We start from the raw sequence: 18,056 nt of genomic DNA, 5'->3' as shown, positions 1-18,056 counted from the left end.
TCCAATAGCTAGGGATGATGAAGCTGTAGCGAATCAGTTCATCCGAGGATTGAACTCGGAGATAGTTGCATTGATGAATATGCAGCGACCGTACCATTTTGCGGATGCCTTGAGTAAAGCGAAGAGAGCGGAGGCAAGTTTGATTAGACAACTAAAAAGGGTGTGTGCGATACAACCCCAGACACACCAATCCTCTCTTCGAGTTGATCGCGGCAGCACGAGTGGGAAGAAAGAACAACTGAAAGCTCGAAAGAAGCCGTTCAAGAAATTAGGGAGCAGACCAGGTGGTTCATCTTGCTCCACTGGTTCTAGCCCCAGTTATACGGGAGTTTATTGCGGCACGTGCGGAGGGAGACATTCTCTGGAACAATGTCGGGGAGTATTTGGCAGTTGTCGTATCTGCCGACAGCCTGGACACTTTGCTAGAGCTTGCCCGCAGAGAGATTCCCGGAGATTTCAGGGAGCTGGATCATCTGGAAGTGGTGATCGAGGAACAGACCCAGGACACACTTGAGGATGTAGTGGCAGATACTGATCTTTTATGAGCATGTGGCATATGTATTGATATGTACTATTGCATTTTGTACAATTATCTTTGGTGTAGTTGCAGTGATGTATGCATTATCTGTGGGGTCTGTATTACTGTAGTATTGATTTCTTTACCTTTTTGGGAAATGTTGATATCAGAGATTTTTGTGTCATATATGGGATACTGTAGTAAGTTGAAAATGAAATTGAATTGTATTAGATTGTAATTGTATGGTCTGATGATGACTGTGCGATGGATATTGATATATCGAACAAGTACAGACCTATTATAAAGTCTTGCCAGGAGATGGTAAGATTCAGACCTGAAATGGTCAAGGAATGAATGATATACGGTAAGGATTTTTGATTTTGAATTCCTTGATATCCTTATTATGTATGATTCGATGATTATCGAAAGGAATGGAGTTATTCCTTATACATTCAGTTGATTTTCGAAACTGAGTGTAGCATGGACTGATTTGTTAGTAGCAGGAAGTTTGCTATGATTTTTCAGATGAGATTTAAGGTTTATCCGGTATCAGGGAGATGGATTACAGCCTTGATTCTATACCAGGTACTGGTGTTATTTTAGAATTCTGTATAAAATAATACTGAATGAATTAAAAGAATTGAGATATCAGTTTGATGATTTATGGCTTGAGAGTTAGAGTTATATCTGAATATGTATTTCTCTATGAGATATCTCAGTTCTGTTATGGGTTGATGAATCCTGTGTTCAGAGGTATGCTGATGATTTTATACCGTGTACCTATGATACGTTGATATAATTGTGATATAAGATTGATTGAATCGAATATCATGTATGGAATATTCTGGGAGTTCAGATTATTGTATACAGAATGGTTTGGATATGAAGATAGTTGGAGGCAGTGATTACTGACTGAAACCACAGCGATATCAGATATTTATATTTGCTGGAGTCTGACAGATTATTATATCCTATTGTTGTTTTGAAATTGCTTAAGAATTGTTATTGATCTAAAACAGTATTTGAGACGAATTATATTGTTTGGGGGGACATTACATTCGAAGAAGATATAGCAGTTGATCTAAACGACTTGAAGATGTGATCAGTTAGTCAGCATTATCAGATATTGATTTATACTCGAATCGGAGCCGATATTGGTGTTATTCTGAATCCGTATATGATACCGATTGTGATATATTATTGTGATTATATACAGTGCAACCGAATCGGAACGTCGATCAGAACATCAGGTAGGTATTACTGTTATATATATATACCTTGTTTGTGCCGAATATTCCGAATCTGGAATGACAGACAGGATCAGAAGTGCACAGTGATCGATTCAGTATTCTTTTCGGTAACAGAACATGTATGAAATTTGAAAGTATGGTTTTCATATAAACAAAGGCGATCAGTTGTGGCAGAATATGTATTGAAATATGTGAATTGCCAACAAATGAAGACAGAAAGATAGAAACAAGGAAATTAGTTATCTTGATTGTTGATTCTTGAATAGAAATGGGAGCACATTTCTATAAACTGTGTGATAACATTACTGCATTCTTATTTAGATTGTGCTGTGATGTGATTATGAATGACAGATTGTTCGAATCTGCCTCTATTATGTTGTACAGGACGGCGTACAGATATGATCAGATGACTGAAATTATGCTAGAAAAGAGGTCAGATTATATTGAATGCCAAAGTAGAATATATCATACCAGAAGTTTGGTTACTTTTATATTTTTGGCAGTATATACAGTTAACTCTTCCCTTTATTGTGCATAATTGAAGGATAGTCGGAGCGAACTATCCTGATACTGGAGGATATCCAGTAGTTGTAGTGTGTGATTTTAGCACTAGTTGAAATGACTGAGTGTCATTTATGAATTTGCATACGACAATAGCTATCAAATGCATATTGAGATAGCATTCTTAGAGATTTTGGTACAGTGAGAACTGTTAATTTCCGTTGTATGAAGGATCTCTGAAATTTGATTTGATAGAATCAGGAGTATGAGTCAGAAGAAAAATGAAAACAGCTCGGAATTTACTTTGACATAGGCCAATGTCGGATGATGACGATTGGTAATTGGAGCTAGGAATTGAATATATCCTTGATTAGGATTGATAAATGATGATACTGTTCGTTATAGAACTATTGATTGGCATATACGGATGCTGTATAGCCAATATTTTACGATTAATTCCGTCACGAATCATTTCAAGTAGTATTATGACATTATACTTCTTGAATGAGTGTTTTCCGTTTGGAGTCAAGATCCGGGAAAGGAAAATACCTCAGAATGATGTTAAGGAAATGAGTTTGGATGTTAAACTCTGTTATACATTTCTTCTAATAGATCGTAATTAATTTAGTGAGAGTTCGAGGACGAACTCAGATCTAAGAGGGGGGAGAAATGTAAGGCCCGATAATTTGATTTTCGTAATCTGAAATGATTTGGGTGTAATTATGGTGGTTTGAGATTAATCTGAAATGATTATTGATTAATTACCATAATAATAGATGAATTGGCACAGACCGAGAAATTCGGAAAGAAGATGAGAATTTAGTGCAAATAATGAGATTTATTAGTCAAGAGTTGGAATGACATGGGAAGCATGTTTATAGGTAGAAATTCCGTAGGTGTCGCGCACATGCGCAAGAGGATGCGCGCATATGCGCGAGAGACCACTCGCGAAGGCAGAAGACCTCGCGCATCAGCGCGAGACTTGGCGCGCATATGCGCGAGGAGGGCAGTAGCACAGGAACTGAATCGAACATCGCGCGCACATGCGCGAAGAAAAGCGCGCATATGCGCGACCTGTCCAGAAACTTTGGCGCATATGCGCGAGAGGAAGCGCGCATATGCGCCAGGCATGCGAAACATGAAGCTGCCACTTGGTCTCTTGGGGCGACGTGTATATATATATATATTTATATATATATATATACATGTAAATCTTCAGAAAATCTTAACTAAAAACGTGGGGATGAAGCTGGGGAGATTTCAAGTTTCTTCAAAACGTATTATCGTGATTTCCGAGTGATTTGTCCGTCTGATTTTAAATCCGACTTCAATAGTAAACTCCTATCGACGTAGGCTACAACTGGACGTAAGTTTTACTACGTTTTGACATGTTTTGAAATTATGATATTGTCAGAACTGAATAGGACTTATATATGGTGTTCTTGACATAGTAGACATTGTAGAATCGAAGTCAGATTAAAGAACGGACTGTTTACGTAATTGTTATGATTTTCGGAGTTGATTTGACTGAGATTTCATATCAGATGTGTATTGTTATCAAGATTATGACTGATATTGATATTGATTATAATTCCTGGTATTATATTTGGGATGTTTGGACTGACGGGGTTGTTGAAACAGTATTGTTATACCGTCAAAATATCAGTTGACTGGTATTGTTCAGAGTTGGTATTGATTTAGATTGTTTTGGTATACCGTATGTCGATTAACATTGATCAGATTGTATTGTGATTTGAGTAATAATCAGAACAGGCTCTGAAGTGAGTTATATGTATTGATATTGCATCTGTTTGATATTGTGATTACCATATTTGGGAATGGACCGAGGTAGAGTCGGGACTTCGTCTTCGTCGGAGCGAGAAGATAAAGGTATAAGTCAATGTGGTATTGGGAGATGGACTTGAGTCAGATTGGACTTGAGTTTCTCTAAATCACATACTTTACTTTATTGCATTGATATTGCATTGATATTGCATTGATTTGATTTATATACTTGTTCTCTTGAGTTATAGATTGCAGGTATTAGAAGAGTAATCTTATGACAGAAGTGCCTGATAGTGGTGGGATCGCCACGGGCACATTGCACGATGTCATAAGATGGTGCATTGGCGGAGGTGCCAAAGTCTGTCACTGGATGTTTGGTTATCGATGTGGGTAGGTTGATAGCTTCTTCTATTACTGTTAATTGATATTATATCGATGTGGATAGATTCATCTTCCTTCTATTACTGTTAATCGATGTTATATCGATGTGAATAGAATCGGACTTTGTTCTATTACTGGTAAGCGATATCATATCAATGTGGATAGAATCAAGGCTTGCTCTATTACTGTTAATCGATAATATATCAATGTGGATAGAATCAGGGCTTCGTCTATTACTGTTAATCGATACTGTATCGGTGTGGATAGAACTGGAGTCTTTTCTATTACTGTTAATCGATACTATATCGGCGTGGATAGAACTGGAGTCTTTTCTATTACTGTTAGTCGATATATGCATACCAACTTCTGGAATCGGGATCCCTAGACTAGGATTTGAGTCTAGTATGAATTATGTAGCTACAAGTATAGTTGACAGTGTGCTATTGATTATGTTTCAGATTTTGATACATATTACTGTTACCTGATTACATGCTTTATATTGTTTATATGATTGCATGTTTCGTTGATTTATACTGGGATTTATTCTCATCGGAGTTATCCGGCTGTTGTCTTGTCTGTATGTGTACTTGACAACAGGTGGGACAGATTCGGGGTTGAGGTGATGAGAAGAGATCGTGATTAGAGTAGAGGCACCGGACTTGGATTAGAGATAGGGTTTAAACGCTTGATAATTAGTTGTTGAACCTAATATGTAAATGATTGTATGTTGTAGTAGATTTATACTTTTATACTGATATGTATAGGAGTTTGATCCCATTACGTTCCGCATTTTAAAAAAAAAATTTTAGACCCTGATTTACATAATTGATTAATTAGTCCCAAAGACGATTAAGAACTTGATTAGCGTCCGGGTCCCCACACATATACAGACCAAGTCACCCTTACTCAGAAGTATGATAAAATGGGGTCCGTCCCCATCACCAACATCAACACAGGGCATACGTAAAAGAGCTCCTCTACTAGTGTTAATGCTCCATCTATGAACATGATAGTATAAGTACTTTCCTCATACGGCTCCTCACTCAGAAGTACGATGGATGCCATGTTGCCCTGATTATCAACCACACACAGAAGATAATCGCCCTCGAGGGGTAAGCAATAGCCCAGTATGAAAATACCGAAATAAAAACAACATGAATTGTAACGAATGATACATGGATTCAATGCATGAGCAGGGTATGTACACATGCACGGGAAATCAGTATATCGTAAACTGCACAATCAGTAAATGCAGCGCATAACAGCTCGAGCTACAGGCAAGGCTCGGCTACACTGCCGTAGCGACCCCTCCCCCCAGTCTACTACCGTGTGCCGGTCAGCTCGCCAAGGACTACGGACGTATTGCGCCTTATCGGCCTACAACATCTCTCGGGCTAGTCGCAGCTCCGTACCATCCCGATAATCCCCTCGAATCCAAACACAATATCGAAAGAAGTAAACACTGAAATCGAGGCAGAATATGCAATGCAATGTTATGTTATGCATCGATGCTACATATATAGAAAATACATGTGTGTAAAATACGTTTTGTTTTAATGCATCGATGTTATGTGATGTCACAAATAATCCAAGTAAACAATTTAATGTCATGTAACTCACGTTCAACAAATATCAAACTTTACAAATACCTGTTATATGTTACCCGGTAATAACATACCTTATTATGAATTTATTTCAACGAGTGAAATTTAGCTCCGTAAAATCCTCAATCTATTATATAGAAAAGAATAGATAAATTTTTAAATCCATTTACTTGGCTATCACTAGAAACGTTAAATATAATTTGATACAATTTCAATTCAAACAACTTTAAAAATAAATCTTTTAATTCATCTAATTAAAATTGAGATTCAGTAAATTTTCGTAATTCATAATTCCAAATTGTATTTATTATATAGTCTTGCAAAATAATCATGAAATTCAATTTATTAAATCACATAAATTAAATAAATGTTCCTGATTATTATTATTCATTCTCAACTCAAGATTCATGACTTGTAATCCCAATATCATCAAAAGTCCAAAATAACAGTAAGGTAGGAACACCCATTCCTAAATAATTTCTTAAATTTTTGTACAGTGACATTCTAAGCGAAACATGTAGTTGGATTGGATCTATACATAAACGAGTAAGTTATATATACTATTCAACATTTAGTACACGAAAATACACTATTGATTTCAAACATAAAGGTTGGAAAAATGTGATTCAATTGCTAAATACTTATTATTTCTACACATACATTTAACAGCTTATATATGTGTATGTGTATTAAATTCAAATAGTTGGCACAATTTCATATATATTTAAGGTAGAAAAAATACAAGAAATTTATGAAACCTTTCTTACCTTTCCCGATCCCTCCAAGTGATGCTGGAGATTTTCTTCAGTGTATTATTATTGTTAGCTTATTATTAAAGTTTAAGGGTTCAGTTCTTCAATACAATACTAACTTGAAAACACCTTCTTATATAGTTGCAATTGCTTTGTTTATTTCCTACAATAAGGATGCAAACAAAACTAATCATTTTGGAAGCAAGTTGCATTTCATCAATTATTTAAGTGAAATTTGTTTTCACTATTTCACTTCTTGGAATAATATATTAGTATAGTTATATTATATTATTTTTACCCTTATCTTTTCATTTAATTAAAATGTTACATTTATTTTATAATACATATATACATAGTGGCTACGTGTTTTATATATATATATATATATATATATATATATATACACACACACATATAATTATTTTACATTCTTAACTTAGTTTTGGATATTTTATTCTAATCGATGTGACAATAAATTTCAAGGCCTTACAAGAACCATTAGAAATAAATTATAAATTATCAAAAGCTTATATTTCCAAAGATAAAAACTATATTCAAACCAGTTTTTTATTAGCAAAGGATATTTCAAACCAACTTATACTTGGTCTTCCTTTTATTTATCAAATTTATCCTTTAACCCATGTTGATGAAACATGGATTATAGGAACATTTTAAGGTAATCCTATTTCCTTTCAGTTTATAACTAAACCTGTTCATAGGATTTTAAATGAATTACAAGAACAGATTGAAAGAAAAACCTTTCAAATAAATTCTTTAAAAGAAGAAGTAAAATTTCTAACAATAGATAATAAATTACAGAATCCAAATTAAAGGAAAAAATTAAAATTATTTATAATAAATTTTCACTAGAAATATGTAATGATCTTCCAAATGCATTTTGGAATAGAAAGAAACATATTATATCTATTTCATATGAAGAGAATTTTGATGAAAAGAATAAATTCTTACCAAGGCTCGTCCTTGTCAAATGAATTCTGAATATTTAGAATTATGCAAGAATGAAATTCATTCTTTGTTAGAAAAAGGTTTAATAAAACCTTCTCAATCTCCTTGGTCATGTACTGCTTTCTATGTTAATAAACATTCTGAGCAGGAAAGAGGTGTTCCTAGATTAGTCATAAACTATAAACCTCTTAATAAGGTTTTGAAATGGATTAGGCATCCTATTGGTAATAAAATATATTTATTAGACAGACTTGTACATGCAATTATATTCTCAAAATTTGATTAAAATCAGGATTTTGGCAGATTCAAATAAAAGAATCTGATAGTTATAAGACTGTTTTAATGTTCCAATAGGACATTATGAAAGGACATTAATGCCATTTGACCTTAAAAATGCCCCTTCAGAATTCCAACAGATTATGAATGATATTTTTTTAATCATACAACAATTTTATAATTGTTTACATAGATGATATTTTAGTATTTTCAAATGATATTGAAACACGTTTTAAACATTTAGATATATATAAAAATATTGTTATTTAAAATGGTCTAGTTATTTCAAAATCTAAAATGATTTTGTTTCAAACTAATATTAGATTTCTTGGTCATATGATTGAAAAAGGAAAAATAATTCATAATCAAATAAGTATTGAATTTGGTTCAAAATTTCCTGATATAATAACTGATAAAACTCAGTTACAAAGATTTTTAGGGAGTTTAAATTATATTTCTCCTTATTTTAAAAATTTATCAAATGACTCTGCTATCTTATATGATAAATTAAAGAAAAATCATTTACCTTAGTCTGAAAAACATACTAAGGCAGTTAAAAATATTAAAGAAAATGTTAAAAATCTTCCTTGTCTTATACTGGCAAATCCCCAATGGAATAAAATTATTGAAACTGATACTTTGTGAGACCCAATACTTAAAATATGCCCAGCCCATTTCCTATTTTTATTGTAATTACCCATACCATTTCTATGGGATAGCGTACAGCAGATTAGAGTTCTCTTCCATTCCAGAAGCTCTCGGCCCTTCTTCGTGACTTTCTGCCTCAGCCGCGTTGCTCCGTTAGAGTCTGGAGTTGAAGTGCAGCACCTAGCCATCTTCTTCCTTCAACCTATTAGCTACTTTCCTGCCATGAATCGGTAAGTGACGAGCTCGATTTGGCTTGATTTCCAGCAGCAGTGCGCGTAGCTTCGATTCGGTTTTAGGTAAGGTTTTAGCTTCAATTTTTGGTTGTTCTTGGTGTATTAGTTTATAAAAGTGAAGAATTGAGTTTTTCCCCTAATTTCCAGCTAGGTTTCCGGCGTGAACAGTATTTCCGGCGACCTGTTCCGGCGAGCCACCTTTGCGAAATTACCGTTGTGCATTCTAGCCTCGAGTATTGAGGTATTAAGCTTGAATTCAGATTTTATAAGGGTTATATAGGCTGCCCGGATTTCAAATTTTAACCGAGCCGATTTATTTTGGTTTAGTCATTTGGTATGCATTGTATTGAAGTATATAGCGAATTTATATTGTAGGTTTTATTGTTGGGAGAGTTCATTCGATAGCCTTTAAGATTTACCGTGGTATTATAATTTTTTTATCGAGGTACGTTCAAACCTATATCATTATGATGGTTATATTGGCGTGTATGAATATTTAGCGAATGTGTTTTGCTATTATGTGCTTTTAATGTTTATTTTGATGCATTAATTATGTTGGCATAACATATTGAGCCTTGACTCCTTTGACGTTTATTTGTGTTGATTCTGTTGAGATATATTGAGCCATCAGAGGGACGAGTGGGTTAGGATTAGCCACATTCCCAGATGACAGCTAGGGATGAGCGACTTAGCTACTCGCATTCCCGATGCTACGTGCATGGACGAGCGGCGATTTGATGCTGCATTTCTGGCACGAGTGGCCACTGTTACTGTTGATGATGCTATTCGTTTGGACTCCATTTGGTATCCATTATTTCCGTTGTCACCATTCATGCATCTCATAGCATTGCACTTACTTGGTATTATTACATGTCTTTTATATACTCCGTGATTTTACTGGTTTGTCATACTGGGGTCCGACCCCTGTTTTCTTTTGATGTTGTGGTTGTTTTTGATGCCATATCAGGTCATTCCAGGGGTTTTGACGCGTCTGGTGGAGCGTCAGCGAGTGGTACCCAGTAGGCAATTGGTTTGTGTTAGAGTTCTCAGATATTTATATATATATTATACTGGTTTGATACATTTGCCAAGGAGATGCCCTGTGTAGCTGTATGGTGATGTTTTTAGGTTGTTTTGGATTTTATTTGTGGTTGTTGTGTCTAGTCCTGGCAAGTGTGGCTGTAGGATGTTTGTGTGGTTGATTGTGAAACTGATGTTATTTTCGAGCGTATATTGTTATTGTTGTGTTTTGAAATTTTTGGGATTTCCTACTTACGGGGAGGTCATGCCGAAATTTCTGTAGGCCCAAATGAACATTTTAAACTCATTTTCGTTGTTTACACCATTTAATCCTTGTTGTGTGGTAATTAAATATTAACTAAGTGCACGGGCCCTGACAGTTTGGTATAAGAGCGTCGAATTAGAGTCTAGGACACTCGAGTTTAAACACAAATAAAATGATTGTGCATGTGTTTGATTATTTGCTCTTACTCGTTTCTATGTTTTGAATTAATTGTATCTGCATGACTAGAGCGTATTAGTTTAAGTTTATGCTCTTATACTCAGTCGATTATTTTTTTTTTCTGCTTTTGGATTAAATCCTTCTGTCTTGTAGATGGCACCAGGACGTAAGGGTAGAAAAGGAAAGGAAGTTGTTCAGGAATCTGAAGCTCCTAATGTAAGAGGACTTAACGAGACTGATTGGGGAAGACGAGGTCGTCGTCCTCGTGGTGAATCACGAAATGTTAACGTCGTGCATGAAGTGGATCAGTTGACCAGAGGAATGGGTTAAATGGAACTAGTGATTTCCCGATTTCAGAACATGCGTCCTCCTCGATTCTTTGGGAATGAAGATAGTGAGAAATCTATAGCATGGCTAAAAAGTATGAAGCGTTTGTTCAATATGTTGGAGTACACCCCTGAATTGCAGCTTAAGTTGGCTATTTGTCAATTAAAAGACCGAGCCCAGTTATGGTGGGAAACTACTGAGGAAGCTTTGAAAGAATTAGGTGAAAGAGTTATTTGGGATGTATTTTGCGCTCAGTTTGCTCGAGAGTATTCACCACCTTCGTATTATTCGGCCAAGGAAGCTGAATTCAATAAATTGACTCAGGGTAACATGACTGTAGTGGAGTATGCCTCTCAATTTTCAGCGCTTCTTGCCTATGTCCCTCATGTTGCTAGCAGTGATCGGAACAAGCTATCGCATTTTATACAAGGATTGAATCGAACCATTTGCACTTTAGTAGTCGCTGGAGCACTGTTAATTATGCCGATGGTGTAGAGAAAGCCAAGAATGTGGAGGCAAGTCTACTTTTGGCAAAACCACAGTCAGTTCAACCAGGTTTTCCTCAGAGTTTCGAGGGCAATGTGACGATGTCAGTTGGTGCACCACTATACCGACCTTTACTGCCGTATCAGCTTTCGCAGTCTTATCAACAACCAAAGCAGCAAAACTTTAAGGCCAAAGGAAAACAGTTCAAGAAACAGACTCGTAGTAGTTCTTCTAGTTCCGGCAGTCAGCGTGGAAGTTCAGTTGGGTCACCAGTTGGAGTATTTTGTGATCGTTGTGGTGGTAAGAATTTCAGCACTCAGTGTACAGAAGTTCATGGATCTTGTAATATCTATGGGCAAGTTGGACATTATGCTAGAGTATGTCCGAAAGCAGCACGACAACAATTTCAGCAACCTCAGTTTGGTCAGGATTTTAGAGGACAAACAACTAGAACTTTTGTTCCGACTCAGTCTTTTCAGCAGTCTACTATCCTCAGCCTAGAGGTTCTGCACAGCAGCGTTTCCCAAGGCCACAGCAGGCTCAAGTTCATGCTTTAACCCATGATCAAGTTCAAGTCGCATCGGGCGGAGTTATTGCAGGTATCTGCCTTATTTTTAATCATCATGCGCGTATACTGATAGACACAGGAGCATCTCATTCATTTGTATCTGCTATATTTGTTGATGATCATGAGATTGCTACTATTCCGTTGATAGATACTGTGTCAGTCTCTACACCTGCCAGTGTATGTTTGATGTCTCATGAGATAATTCTGAATTGTGTGATTAGATTCGATGATAATATTATGATAACTAATCTCATCAAGCTAGATATGTCTGACTTCGACTGTATTCTGGGAATAGATACTCTGTCTAATTATCGAGCTACCGTTGATTGTTTCCATGGAATCATCAGATTCAGACCATATTATGGCAGTAAATGGAATTTTTACGGTAGTGATTCGCAATCACGTATTCCATTAGTTTCAGCAATGGAAATGTTTAGAATCTTGTCGACAGGAAATGAAGGATTCATAATCTATGCAGTTGATGCGACACATGGAAAAAGATTTGAATTTTCTGATATTCCTATTGTCAAGGAATTCCCTGATGTATTTTCCGATGAAATTCCTGGATTTCCACCCCAGAGAGAAATCGATTTTAACATTGAGTTGGTGTCCGGGACAAATCCTATTTCGAGAGCACCATATCGTTTGGCTCTAGCGGAATTGAAAGAACTCAAAGAGCAATTACAAGACTTACTGGAAAAAGGCTATATTAGACCAAGTATGTCACCTTGGGGAGCTCCGGTATTGTTTGTCAAGAAGAAAGATGGAATGATGAGAATGTGCATTGATTACAGACAGTTGAACAAAGCTACTGTGAAGAATAAGTATCCTCTGCCGCGTATCGATGACTTGTTTGATCAGTTGCAGGGAACGTCAGTGTATTCAAAGATCGATCTTCGTTCTGGCCACCACCAGCTTCGAGTTCGAGAGGAAGATGTTCCGATGACAGCATTTCGAACGCGTTATGGGCATTATGAATTTCTTGTTATGCCTTTTGGATTGACTAATGCTCCTACGGTTTTTATGGATTTGATGAATCGTGTTTTTCGAGAATTTATAAACAAATTTGTTATTGTCTTCATAGATGACATTCTGATTTATTCGAAAACAAGGAAGGAGCATCGAGAACATTTAAGGTTGGTCCTCCAGACACTAAGAGCAGCGCAATTGTATGCAAATTTTTTTAAGTGTGAATTCTGGCTGGATAGAGTTGTATTTCTGGGTCATGTTATATCAGCTCAAGGAGTATCAGTGGATCCTAGTAAAGTGGAAGTTGTTATCAATTGGCCAACACCGACGAATATTTCCGATATTCGCAGTTTCTTGGGATTGGCAGGATATTATAGGCGTTTCATTGAAGGATTTTCTATTATAGCAAGGCCTATGACTCAATTAACGCAAAAAGATCGATGTTTTGTGTGGACAGATGAATGTGAGTCAAGTTTTCAGACTTTGAAGGAAAAGTTGACAACAGCTCCAGTGCTAGCTTTGCCATCAGGCTCAGGTGGATATGTTGTTTGTTCATATGCATCTCTAAATGGACTCTATGTGTTTTAATGCAAAATGGGCGAGTGATTTCATATGCTTCTCGTCAGTTGAAGCCGCATGAGACCCGATATCCAGTTCATGACTTAGAGTTGGCTGCTATTGTGTTTGCATTGAAGTTATGGCGTCATTATCTGTACGGTGAGCAGTTTGTGATTTATTCGGATCACAAGAGTCTTAAATATCTTTTCTCACAGCCTGAATTGAACATGAGACAGCGTCGATGGATGGAGTTACTTAAAGACTTTGATTGTGAGATTCAGTATCAACCAGGGCGAATGAATCTTGTTGCAGATGCTCTCAACAAGAAAGTTCAGAATGCTATGCTGACATCTTTGACTATCTCTAAAGTCCACGAGCACTTGGGAACTTCAGGATGGACTTATCAGGTCAGTGGAGACTACTTTATAGTGTCATCTATTCAAGTCGAGCCACAGATTTTATCCAGCATCAAAGCAGCACAGAAGACCGATCTACACATTCATAGATTAAAAGAATTGTCTCAAACAGGTCAGACAGAAAAGTTTATTGTTGCTTCAGATGGCAGTCTGCGCTTTAATGGTATACTTGTGGTTCCAAATGTAGATCTGAAAGAAGCCATACTAAAGGAAGCAAATTGTAGTCGACACAAGTATTCACCCAGGAATTCGAAAGATGCATCATACCTTGAGAGTTCATTATTGGTGGGAAGGTATGAAGAAAGATATTTCTCATTTTGTGGCTAAATGTTTAACGTGTCAACAAGTTAAAGCCGAGAGAATGAGACCTGGTGGAATGTTACATAGTCTTGAAGTACAGCAGTGGAACTGGGAGCACATTGCTATGGATTTTGTGACTCATTTGCCTCGTTCTAATCGTGGTTGTGATACAATTTGGGTGATTGTTGACATATTGTCTAAATCAGCTCATTTTATTCTGTATGATTGTACTTGCACTTATTTGAAAATGGCGAAACTGTACATTGATCATATAGTGAGATTGCATGGTGTGCTAGTAACCATAGTATCTGATCGTGATCCAAGATTTGCTTAGAAGTTTTGGGGAAGTCTGCAATCAGCTTTGGGCTCAAAGTTGGCTATGAGCACTGCCTATCACCCGCAGACAGATGGTCAGACAGAAAGAACCATCCAGACTCTAGAGGATATGTTACGAGCAGTAGTGATGGATTTCAAAGGTGGTTGGCAAGAATCATTGTCTTTGGTTGAATTCTCTTACAATAATAGTTTTCAGGCAACAATCGGTATGACACCATTTGAAGCTTTATATGGATGAAAGTGCAGATCGCCGATATGTTAGGAAGATGTAGGAGAAAGACAGATGTCAAGACCAGAATTTATTCAAGAAATGAAAGATAAAGTTGAATTGATCAGGATAAAGATGAAAGCAGCTCAAGATCGTCAAGCCAGTTATGCTAATAAAATGCGTTGACCTTTAGAGTTCCAAGTGGGCGATTATGTTTTCTTGAAAGTATCACCATTCTGGGGTACTATGAGATTTGGACATAAAGGGAAGTTAGCTCCGCGTTATATTGGTTCGTATGTGATTGTTGAGAGGATTGGCACTTTGGCGTATCGATTGGACTTGCCGCCGAGTTTGTCTTTGATACATAATGTGTTTCATGTATCTATGATGCGGAAGTATGAGCCAGATCCGTCTCATATCTTGAATGTCGAGGATGTGGAGTTGGATAGTTCTCTTAGCTATATTGAACATCCTATGCAAATTTTGGACCGCAAGGAAAGACAGCTCAGGAGCAAGACGATTCCACTAGTTTTGGTACAATGGAGTAGGCATGGAAGAGAAGAATCTACATGGGAATTAGAGGCAAAGATGCGACAAGAATGGCCTCATTTGTTTGAGAATGTAATGAATTATGCGATGTATTCTGAATTTCCTACGTATTATCAGATGTAATGTTGTGAATATCAGTGTTGTATTTGTTAGATTTCGAGGACGAAATCTTTTATTAGTGGGGAAGAATGTGAGGCTCAATACTTAAAATAAGCCCAGCCCATTTCCCATTTTTATTATAATTAACCAAACCATTTCTATGAGATAGCGTACAGCAGATTAGAGTTCTCTTCCATTCCAGAAGCTCTTGGCCCTTCTTCGTGACTTTCTGCCTCAGCCGCATTGCTCCGTTAGAGGCTGGAGTTGAAGTGCAGCACCTAGCCATCTTCTTCCTTCAACCTATTAGCTACTTTCCTGCCATGAATCGGTAAGTGACGAGCTCGATTTGGCTTGATTTCCAGCAGCAGTGCGCGTAGCTTCGATTCGGTTTTAGGTAAGGTTTTAGCTTCGATTTTTGGTTTTTCTTGGTGTATTAGTTTATAAAAGTGAAGAATTGAGTTTTTCCCTTAATTTCCAGCTAGGTTTCTGGCGTGAACAGTATTTCCGGCGACCTGTTCCGGCGAGCCACCTTTGCGAAATCACCGTTGTGCATTCTAGCCTCGAGTATTGAGGTATTAAGCTTGAATTCAGATTTTATAAGGGTTATAGGCTGCCCGGATTTCGAATTTTAACCGAGCCGATTTATTTTGGTTTAGTCGTTTGGTATACATTGTATTGAAGTATATAGCTAATTTATATTGTAGGTTTTATTGTTGGGCGAGTTCATTCGATAGCCTTTAAGATTTACCGTGGTATTATAATTTGTAATCGAGGTACGATCAAACCTATATCATTATGACGGTTATATTGGCGTGTATGAATATTCGGCGAATGTGGTTTGCTATTATGTGCTTTGAATGTTTATTTTGATGCATTCATGCATTAATTATGTTGGCATAACATATTGAGCTTGGACTCCTTTGACGGCTATTTATGTTGATTATGTTGAGATATATTGAGTCATCAGAGGGACGAGTGGGTTAGGATTAGCCACATTCCCAGATGACAGCTAGGGACCAGCGACTTAGCTACTCGCATTCCCGGTGCTACGTGCATGGACGAGCGGCGATTTGATGCTGCATTTCTGGCACGAGTGGCCACTGTTACTGTTGATGATGCTATTCGTTTGGACTCCATTTGGTATCCATTATTTCCGTAGTTACCATTAGGGGTGCAAACGAACCGAATATGTTCGCGAGCTTTTCGAGCTTGCTCGATAAATATTCGATTCGTATTCGAACTTATCGAACTCGAGCCGAACTCGAACATGTTCGAACTTTTTTTCGAGCCGAACTCGAGCCCATATTATTTTGTTCGATAGTTCGCGAATAGTTCGCGAGCCTTAATATTTATTAATATAATATAATTATATAATAAATATATATACATTTCGAGTATTTTCGAGCTTTCAAACCTTAATATTCGAGCAATAATTCGAATAGTTCACGAATATATTCGAATATTTCGAGCCGAACTCGAACTCGAACTTCATTTCGAGCCGAGCTCGAGCCCAAATGTCTGAAAATTTCGAACTTCGAATCGAGCTCGAACTCGAACACACTAGATTCGAGCCGAACTCGAGCCTGAAATTTTTAGCATTATTCGGTCCGATTCGGTTCGTTTGAACCCCTAGTTACCATTCATGCATCTCATAGCATTTCACTTACTTTGTATTATTACATGTCTTTTATATACGCCGTGATTTTACTGGTTTGTCATACTGGGGTCCGACCCCTGTTTTATTTTGATGTTGTGGTTGTTTTTATGCTATAGCAGGTCATTCCAGGGGTTTTGACGCGTCTGGTGGAGCGTCAGCGAGTGGTACCCAGTAGTCACTTGGTTTGTGTTAGAGTTCCCACATATTTATATATATATTATACTGGTTTGATACATTTGCCAAGGCGATGCCCTGTGTAGCTGTATGGTGATGTTTTTATGTTGTTTTGGATTTTATTTGTGGTTGTTGTGTCTAGTCCTGGCAAGCGTGGCTGTAGGATGTTTGTGTGGTTGATTGTGAAACTGATGTTATTTTCGAGCGTATATTGTTATTGTTGTGTTTTGAAATTTTTGGGATTTCCTACTTACGGGGAGGTCATGCCGAAATTTCTGTAGGCCCAAATGAACATTTTAAATTCGTTTTCGCTGTTTACACCATTTAATCCTTGTTGTGTGGGAATTAAATATTAACTAAGTGCACGGGCCCTGACATACTTCGGATATAGGTTTTGAAAGAATCTTAAAACAGATAGATCCTCAATCAAAACAAGAATATCTTATTAGATTTTATTCTGGGAAATGGAATAATGCCCATAAAAATTACTCCACAGTAGCAAAAGAAATTTTGGCTATTGTGAGTTGCATTTTAAAATTTCAAGATGATTTATATAATCAAAAGTTTATTATAAAAACTGATTGCAAATCTGCAAAATTTATGTTTAATAAAGATTTTAAACATGATGTCTCTAAACAAATGTTTGCAAGATGGTAAGCTCATTAGCTCCTTTTGATTTTGAAATCATTTATAAAAAAGGTGAAGATAATCACTTACCAGATTTCTTAACTCGAGAATATTTATCTTAATGTTTTCATTTACAGATATGTACTCTCGAGGCAAAAGAGAGTCCTCTTATAGGATACGAGGTGGTAGGGGAAAACCCCCTAATATTATTGCACAGCATGGTAAACAGAGGCTCATAGCCCATAACTTATTAAGTTCATCAGCCAGTAATACTGAGCAAAAGGAACTATATAATGAATTTCAAGAATTCTTGAAACAAAAGTAGAGAAATATATTCTATTATTTTTATTTATGTTATGAGAGATTTTTGAGATGTTATAGTATGAGCTATACTTTTTAAATAATAT

The 18,056-nt window shown here is 36.7% G+C and overlaps 1 long non-coding RNA gene across 1 annotated transcript; it reads left to right on the top strand.

Moving 5' to 3' along the window:
- The first annotated feature begins 8,702 nt into the window (after positions 1–8,702).
- Positions 8,703–17,393, top strand: LOC140818336 (uncharacterized). Its single transcript, XR_012114956.1, has 3 exons — positions 8,703–9,154; positions 15,896–15,964; positions 16,968–17,393. It is a non-coding gene; the product is annotated as an uncharacterized lncRNA (long non-coding RNA).
- The last annotated feature ends 663 nt before the right edge of the window (positions 17,394–18,056 follow it).

This window comes from Primulina eburnea, chromosome 17, assembly GCF_022965805.1.
Source record: "Primulina eburnea isolate SZY01 chromosome 17, ASM2296580v1, whole genome shotgun sequence".
NCBI classification, from domain to species: Eukaryota; Viridiplantae; Streptophyta; class Magnoliopsida; order Lamiales; family Gesneriaceae; genus Primulina; species Primulina eburnea.
Note: the sequence above shows the minus strand (reverse complement) of the source record. Positions and strands in the feature narration are given on the sequence as shown.